Here is an 8,870-nt window from a genome sequence, read left to right on the forward strand (position 1 = left end):
CATCATTTTCCTCTTTATTTAATTATTTCTTTATCTCCCATATTTGTTAAAGGTGTTCTCTCTTCTACTTTCCTTTCTCCACGAAGGGGGTGTGTTGCACACAGTGTAGTAGTAGTACATGTATTTTAATTTTTTGTCCTGGGCAGGTGAGATTTGAACAATAACAAGCTACGTGCCTCAGTTGGATCATGGCTTTGAGCTTTATTACATGCATTAATTACCCAGAATAATTATTCATAATGCAATGAAAGAAATTTGACAAATGCACAAAACTTGTTGTGACTCTCTTGGAAATAAATACACAAATACACTGTATGTTATAGATATATATATACATATACACACAAAGTTATTGCATAGTATTTGAACCTAATAAATAATTACACTGTTATTAAATACACAAATAACTATACAAAAGTCTCTTTTTTTGGCGGGGGGGGGTCCAAGTTATTTGTTTCTTCATCTTTTTTTAGGCAGTTTAGCCCACATACTCCTGAAAAAAACAAAGATATTGAACAAGATAATATAATGAAGTAAATGACACTTTACACTGTTAAAGTTAAATGCACTTTCATACATGACTCTCTGTTCTCCTACATATTCCTATAACAGCGCCATGTACCCCCCCCCCCCCCCACCCCCACCTTTCCCGGCTGCCATGGACTCAAGCATTCATGCTTATGATAGTTGGCCTCTGCGTTTATCTTGATTCTTTTACTTACCTCTATATATACTTTCAAGTTTTCAATCATATGCATTTTTATGTGTGTATTCCAGTTGTCACTCTTTATGTAAATCAATTATATTATATACTATTATTGTTATTTGAATGTTTTGTATTTGATTTATCAATAAATGCAGGAACATCTGCTAACAAATATGAATACCGTACATGTATTTGTATACTTATCTTGAAATGTTTTAAAGAAAAGTTGGCATATACACATGTACAAATCATAAGAACATGTTTACCTTTCCCAAGAAATTTAGCAATATAATCTAAATTTACTGAGTAAGTTACATCATGGGAAGTTGGGGTCAATAAAGTATTCCGACTCAACTTTAAATCTGTGAATGGTCAGAAGCAGCAATGTACAGTATATGATAAAACATGTAGACCACAATGAAAGCTCATCTTAACAAACTTGAATGTACATATAACAAGTTAATTAACCTGGTCGTATTAGTCTTTGTATACTATGATTATCTTTAACCTCATAAAATAATATGTCTCATATAAAAACATAGTTACCAATGTTCCAAGCTTCCTCTTACATTTTACATACATTTTGATCAGTGCTCTAAATTAGCTACATGTACATGTATTTAAGTAGAGATCATCTTGTAAGAAATGGTCTACCGGTATATACTATTGAAATAAATTTGTATAGATTTATTTACATGTGTATTGCTAAGCTGAAGTCCATCATCCATTAGTCAACCTTAATTATTACAAAATGGGAAATTCAAATACAGTTTATCTCAAATAAAAAAACATAACCAGAAAATTTAGAAATTGATCTCAAGGTACACTAACAAATGAATACATGTACAGTGTGTATATAAAATATGAATAAATATACGAGTTGGCTTGTCCTGGCATGTTCACGAACAAGTTCACCTGTGTTTTCCCTGGATATCATCCTTTAGCCCCAAGAATTGCACAATACCAATACCAATTATTTATATCAAAACAATGAGGATTTAGCTGAAGGCTTGCACCTCAATATTGCTACTATGTCAAAATTTTCAGTTTGAGATTCACATGGCTTTAGTGATCTCATCTTTCAAACATTCATACATTTTTCATCATTCTGATTTATTTCAAACGTTTGCCATTCTGTTTCTCTTAATTTCTGCTTACATACAAATGATTTTTTTACAACGGTTGTTTTGCCCTTTAAATTGGACTTGAAGTCCAATTTTGTTCTACATATAGTGAGTCAACTCAACAGCCATGAGCAGGAAATCAATGAGCATCATTGGGATCAAAAGAGCAATGTTTGAGGGGTATGCTCTTCATTATCCCTTTAACGAGGAAAGCAAAGTCTGGAAGGAGTTGAGATGGAGCTTGTTCAGTTTGGCAAGAAGAATCATTCACCTGGCAATAGGCATTTCTTTAAATAATTGTAGAGGTGTAGCACAAACAGAACACATGTTCCAAATATATCTTGCACGGTGACATCTCTTCATGCTTGTCAAGCATCCTTTATCAATCTACACTGCAGTATGCAAGCTCATCAACTCTAAGACCTCTAAAGTAGGTTTGTGGCCATGTGATCCTTGATTATAATTGGCATATTTTGACAGTGGTTAGTATCACTTTGTTTCTACCCCAACCAGACCAATATAGTGTCTATCTTGTGTTTGGCTCTTGGCTTGGCCTAGCAACCAACTCCAATGGATCATGGTTAAAAAAGTAGTTTCCTCTTACAGATGGTAGCAGTAAAGATCCTTTCCCAGATGTAAATAAAAAGCAGATACATGTATGAGTGTTAAGTGCCAATTTCAATGAAAACCCAGTGAACTCTTCCAGGCAGTTTGTGTCAGGTTACTGGAGAAATATGTAAAGGGCGTTTCCTCGTATGGCCTGCTCTGTTCACTTCTAACTCACTTCTGGTTGGGCTTTAATGGTCGGGCACAAGTACTGTGTTGCAAAGAGATTTAAAGTAAGACAATTTAGAAAGAAAATATATTAATAATAATCATGTTGTTTAAAAAAAATAATTGAAGATACAAATTCATATTACTCATATTATCTATGAATAAGTTGCATTATCAACACCAAGCTTTTTCTTATTCAAATGAGTTACTCACTGCATACAGACCAATAGGAGATCTTCAATCATGTAAACAAAACAAATCTTTATTGTTCTTCCTATTCTGACAAAAACATACATGTATGGTGAACATTCATTGCTCATGCTGCCCCAGTTTTACAGAATAATCTCTCTCTATTACTCTCTATTACTACAATAGACAAATCTCAGTCTGCTCTTAATACACATTTTATTTATTCCAAATGCTAATCAGATATAAGGAACCTCAATCTGTAACCTATTTTGAAGTATTTTCTCTTTAATTATTATCATGCACTATACAAGATAAATTATCATTACTATGGGTATTATTATTATCAGTAAAAGGTTCTAGTACAATATTCATATTCATTCTTAATAACCTTTTCTTTTTCTTTTCTGGCTCTTTGTCTTCTGGTGCAATGACAATGAATGTCTCATCTGCTGCTATACTATAAAGAAAAGAAAATTACAAGAAAAAGGAGAAATAATAAATCTAAATATGTTACAGTCTAATATACATCTGTAGACTTAGCAAAAACACAGAATTTGATAAGAAAATGTAAAATAGCATGATCAAAGATTTTATCTAAATAGTTTAAAGAAAGGCAATCGAGAATACATATAACATCGTGCTGGAGGCAGAACCTTTAGATAATTGATAATAGCATGGAAAGTGAACATATCCACAATAAAGTGTAATCACTAGAAATTGTACAAATCAACACAATTATGTCAACTTATTCAAATATCAATACATGTATTTAAAATAAATTTAAAATAAATAACTGGGGCCAAAATTTGGTTAGCATTAGGGATACTAGGCATGGTCCCCTAGTGTCTCCTGGCTATGCCTAGTTGCAGTTAAAGGGAAATCCAATCTCGACAGCAAACTACTCTAGAGGAGAGCAGAACAATTAGAGAAGTAGGCTGGTGAAGTTTGAATGAAATCGGACAAAACATGAGAAAGTTATGCATTTTTGAAAGTTATACTCACTATAGGTCTAGGCTTTCCATATTTGGCTGGATCTGTAATGTCTCTATGATGTAGGGGCGGACAACTTTTCCATTTGTTCCAACACACAAAATTACTAAAAATCAAATATAAATAATGAAATTTATGACTCAGGAGGGTCAATTCTCTTTAGAGGAACTATAACACTGCTATCTATAATATATTTTGAATCTTGCCCGAAGGGAGAAGGCACTTACAAGAAAAACAAAAAATGATGACTTTTTTGTACAGAACAAATGAGAGAGTTTATGTCATAATCCTTTCACCAAACTGCCAATGTGAAATTCTCATAGACTTAGTGATCTCATATCTCAAACATTCATAACTTTCTTATAACGGTACTGGCCCAATATATTTCACTCTATCGCCATTCTTATTCCCTTTTTTTTTCTGCTGTAATACAAATTAATGAACTTATTTCAAAGGTAGGAATGCCCTTTAAACTTGTTCATTTACAAGAGCTATAACAAATGAAATCATTATGACATGGTGCTTTAAAAGTCTGTACTTTAATACTATCTCTGACAGCTGAAGACAAAATTCTCTACGATGATTAAAATAAAGATACTGAAATTTACTGCATACATATTCTTGTATATGGCATATCACATTATATAACATCCCTATGCGCTTCCAAAGAGTTAGGAAATTATTACTGAACCCTAGCTTTAGCTTAAAGCGGTTATCAGGGCAGTGCATTTCAAGGAATAATCCTATCAGGTACCCATTTACCTCACCTGGGTTGAGTGTGGCAAATGTAGATTAATGTCTTGCCAAAGGACATTAGTGCCGCGGCGGGACTCGAACCGCGGACCTTGTGATCCACAGTCCCGTGACATATCACTCGACCACGGCACCTCTACGTGGTATAAACCTATACTTGAATTCCAATTCGAGACATTAATTTACAATTGCCACTCTCCACTCAGGTGTTAAATGGGTACCCGGTAGGATGCGAAAGTAGTTTGCTCAGCATTGTGAGCATCTGTGAAATGACACCTGGCTGGAAGCTCCCAAGGGAGTAGAGAATGAGCATACATTGTGTGCGGGCAAGCCTGAATCTGATGACCGGGGTAATAATATATCTGTAAAGCACATTGGTGATGCATACTGTACATACATTGTTGATGTATTAAGCACTATATAAAAGCGTAATATTATTTTTATTATTAATTTATTCCTACCTACTTTCTTATTATTCTTATAATGGTGATTACCGGTATCCCTTCTTAAGCCTTGTCCACTTATGCCGCAGTATACTGCCAATTTTGTTTAATGACATGAACCGTAATCTGCTTAAACTTTCTTTATCTTATAACACAGATCTCAGTAAATAAGCGTAGGACCTTTGTTACACGCAGTTGCCATTGATACACATTTAAAAAGTGCGGAGTTGTTTTGCTGCAGTTTACTGCATCATATTTGAATGAGCCTCAGTTGTTCATGCTTCACTGGTTCTACCTCACATTTTGTTCACTTATCATATCTCCTCCATCCAGTCTCTAATCATTTTTCTTTTCCATTTTATAATTATTGATTCCTTACTCTTATAATATTCTAATATTGAATGAGTAATTATGACTGTAATTTGCTATTAATGAATTTATATCAAGTATTTTAACAAATAAATTCTAATGAAATACAGCCCTGTGTCAAAAAATATCTTTAAAATTTCAATATTGAATTAATAAATATGTGTGGTTTAGACAATCAATTATACACACAAAAACAATTAAATTGAAAAAAAGTAAATAAAATCAACAACACTGTTCTTACCAGTTACCACCATCTCCATCATCCCCAAACAGAACTTCAATAGCTGTGCTACCTTCTATCTGAAAAATAAAAACAGAATTAAATATATCAAAATAGTGTATCTACATCTACTACAGATCAAAGCATTATATCTACATCCATAGAACAGTAAGTCAATATATACTACAGATCAATTCAATACATTCTTATCTACTATAAAAAAAATGTACTGTAAACTATGTATATATAACTACAAAATATTATAACTATACAGTGTATCAATATCTACTTCAGATCAAAACAGTATATGTGAAATCTATATAGAGCATCTACTCTGAATGAAAACAAAAGTATATCTACAATTCTACATGTATATCTCGTATTTAAAGATCAAAGATCAAAGTAGATGATAATAAATGCGTTGGCTCAGTCAGTAGAGCGTCCGCCTCACAACCAGGAGGTCGTGGGTTCGAACCCCGGCCGCATCATACCAAAAGACGTTAAAAGACGGGAGTTGCTGCTACCTTGTTTGGCGTTCAACAATAAGGGATAGAGTAACGTCGATCTGGCGCTGCTCAGTGGCTGCCGGGCTCACGATCAATTGGGCAAAAAGAATTTCCATTTTCGGTTTAACTTAATAAAATTTGGAGTGAACTTTAAAAGATTATTATTATTATTATTATTATTCAAAACCAGGGGCCATATTCTGAACCCTGTGTTATCTGTAATATTGTTTTATCTTTGAAGATAAGATAAAGTTGGTATTCTGAAAATTGTTGTAACTTTTGTTGTATCTTTACTCTGCTCTCATTTATTTGGCCACACCTGCGCTCAAACTTTTGTGCGGTTGTAATCATGTGTATTATTAATACAATCCCACTTAAAGCTTATCTGTACTAGTTTATAGGAGGGATTACACCACCCTGCACGGTCACTGGACAGGTGGTTATGGTTATCTCATCAACTCAGCTCTTAATTAACATAATTAAAAGAGAATCATGGGGATCAATGGTAACTGATTAGGCATTGTTTTCTCTATAGAGGGAGCAAGTAGCTACAAGTAGGACAGTGTGGCTTTAATCCTCATTTGCATATGCGTACGATAGATAATATGACAAAATAATTGGTATTCTGAAAATTGTTGTATCTTTTATCTTATCTTATCTTGCATAGTATTTACAACAATATTTACAATAGGTAGGGGGGGGGGGGGTTGTATCTTTCGTAGTGATAAAATGCCAATACTATTACTAATAGACGAGTTGGAAGAAGATTTTGTGTTGACCGGAGACATCACAGATGATCTGAGAACTTTCTAAGAAATTACATGAGGAAGCGCAATAGCTCAGTCGGTAGATCAGTGGTTCGAAACCAAGTCGATGCGCTTTGGTAAGGCATTAATCCTCACTACCAGGTAAAGCCATCAGCCGTCTGGTTGCTTACTTACAAGCATTTATGCTTTCTTAGCAGTCAGGTAAAATAACCAAACAACCAATTTTAAGTTTGGCTAGGATATGACGATTTATGTGTGATGTCTCTTAACCACTATAAGTGAAAGTGTGACTTGTCTTCATGATCCAAGTGTCACAGCGAATATAATGACGTGCATAATAAGCGCTCAATTAACTAATTACGCCCAAGATCTTTAGTATGACATAAGGTTCTCCTATTGGTTGACCTAGTCTACTTATCAATATCATGCTTAGACTAAATAAAATAGATCTTGATTGGTAGGGTCCATAAAAATGTGCATGTCAAAGATAAGATAGAGGCGGTCCTTCAAGAGATAACACAGGGATAAAATGATTTTTAGAATACCAACTTACAATAATATTACTTATTAATATTCAGCCGTGTTATCTCTGGAAGATACAACAAAAGATAACACAAAACTTACAATGTTGAGAATACCGCCCCTGGTAAAAGAGTTTAGATGAAATGCACATAGATCTAGATCTACAACACTAACATTCTGAATTAATATAAATTTAATGGCTGCTGAAAGCAAAGTGTGCAACTGTAGTGTTAGTGTGTTACTGTAGTGTTAGCTAATCTATTATCTAGTTAGTTGCTAACGGCGTAACGCCTACTTTTAGATCTGTTTTTTTTAACTAGACCTAGACTCTATACTTTATATTGTACAGTGGAAGTGGAAGTTAGGTAGTGTATGACCTCTTATCATGTATCCTTCCGTTATACCCTCCCTCTTAATTAGGTCCAAGTCTAACATTCATCATGATTATTTCACACACTGCACCGAGGCCGCGGCGGTGACGCGACAGTCATCGACGCTGCGATGTCCCCTTAGGCTTCGGCTTTACGTAGGCGCACTCCCCGCTAGCGCTGGATGCTGAAAATGAAAACTTTTCTTGGTTTGTCTTATGGCTCCAGTTTGAATTGCTTAATTCATCAGCATTTAAAACTCATTACATATATACTTTTCTCAATACGGAAGCAAAATAAGATTACCTAAATAATCAGAATGATTTAAAAAAAGGAAATTTATGCTACCTTTTCAGGACCGTCGACTCTGCCCAAGTTGATCGTTGACAGCGTAGTTTTCGATAAATTCGTAGCTTCAAATTGATCAAGAGATCAAGTACATCATTTTTTACTTTAAATGATTCAAAATCATAAAACACGAGAGGGAGTTAAATCTAAAATATTACTTTGATTTTTGAAAATTATTTGAGACACTTCCGAGTTGAAATAATCAAATAGAATGAAGAAATTAAAGAATACAAATAATAATGTTTGGCGTGCGTAATACTACGATGGCGCTCCACATCATATTTGGTTCACTTTCACACTTGTGAAAGTGAAACATCGGCAGAATCGGCGCTTGTCAAAGTGAACCAATAGGGACGCGTACAAAAGTGGTTCACTTTCACACATTTGTTGGTTCACTTTCACATGTTAAATCTCTCTCTCTCTCTCTATTTTCCACCCTCGCCATCTTTCCTTATTTTGGGCAGGTCCAAGCTATTTGGATTGTGACGTACAGGACATTTAGAGACTTTAAACAAGAAACAACAAGAAATAACAACAGTACGGGACGCTGTGGTCCCGTACGTCACGCAGCACATTAATTACATTTAAAATTAATTAAAAAATTGGTCAGAACTAAAACTTTCCACAAATGAACTAGCCCATAATAGCCACAGACTCATACCAAAAGATAGCCATATAAATAATTTCATCTGTTGTTATTTCTTGTTTAAAGTCTCTAAATGTCCCGTACGTCACAATCCAAATAGCTTGGACCTGCCCTTTTTGATACACTGCATGTATGTTCATGTACA

The 8,870-nt window shown here is 34.4% G+C and overlaps 1 long non-coding RNA gene across 1 annotated transcript; it reads right to left on the reverse strand.

Moving 5' to 3' along the window:
* Nucleotides 1–897: 897 nt before the first annotated feature.
* On the reverse strand, nt 898–8,502 carry LOC115923508. Its single transcript, XR_004063923.1, has 5 exons — nt 8,080–8,502; nt 5,590–5,648; nt 3,796–3,889; nt 3,182–3,250; nt 898–2,647 (listed from the first exon to the last, which is right to left on the reverse strand). It is a non-coding gene; the product is annotated as an uncharacterized LOC115923508 (long non-coding RNA).
* Nucleotides 8,503–8,870: the final 368 nt, after the last annotated feature.

The sequence above is a fragment of the Strongylocentrotus purpuratus genome, unplaced genomic scaffold, assembly GCF_000002235.5.
Source record: "Strongylocentrotus purpuratus isolate Spur 01 unplaced genomic scaffold, Spur_5.0 spur5_scaffold_14, whole genome shotgun sequence".
Lineage (NCBI taxonomy): Eukaryota > Metazoa > Echinodermata > Echinoidea > Camarodonta > Strongylocentrotidae > Strongylocentrotus > Strongylocentrotus purpuratus.